The sequence below is a fragment of the Condylura cristata genome, unplaced genomic scaffold (genome assembly GCF_000260355.1).
Source record: "Condylura cristata isolate star-nosed mole 26May11 unplaced genomic scaffold, ConCri1.0 scaffold00001, whole genome shotgun sequence".
NCBI classification, from domain to species: Eukaryota; Metazoa; Chordata; class Mammalia; order Eulipotyphla; family Talpidae; genus Condylura; species Condylura cristata.
In genome coordinates, this window is record NW_004567102.1 from 89,564,043 (window position 1) to 89,564,626 (window position 584).

The following is a 584-nucleotide window of genomic DNA, read 5'->3' on the forward strand; positions in this document are numbered from 1 at the left end:
GGGGGGGCGCCCGTCGGTTACCCCCCAGCACCCTTCCCGTCCCTCTCGCGTGAGCGGCCGTCAAGGCTTGTGCCCCTTCCTGCCGAGCCGGGAGGCTCCTGCAGGTGTTCCGGAGAGCTGCATTTTGTCAGGCCCGTTTTGCTAAACTTTTCACTTTAATAGTTGATCCAAACGTTTATGTAAAGACTTTGGATAAGAATATATCGATTGATAAGCGCTAAATAACGGAAACCAGATTTCCTTCTACCCTGAACGCACCGGGAAGGCCTCGTGGGCCGAGCTGCATCACGCACCAGGGCCGGGGCCCGGGGACCCCAGTCCCGGCGGCCGCCCACTGCCCGCGTCCCCTGTGCCGCCAGCCGGCCAAAGACCTGCACGGGGAACGCTGCGGCCCCCACAGCCATCACTCTGGCACAGCCCTGACGGGGAGGTTTTCCATTTCAGACGTTTATTAAAATCGTGTCACAGAAACTGGTTCCTGCTCGCCAGGGAACTCCAGGCAGCACGAACACCCCCAGGCCGCCTGACGCCGGCTCGACAGGCTCAGCAGCGGGGCGGCTGTCGCCCCCCGTGTGAGCCCAGGA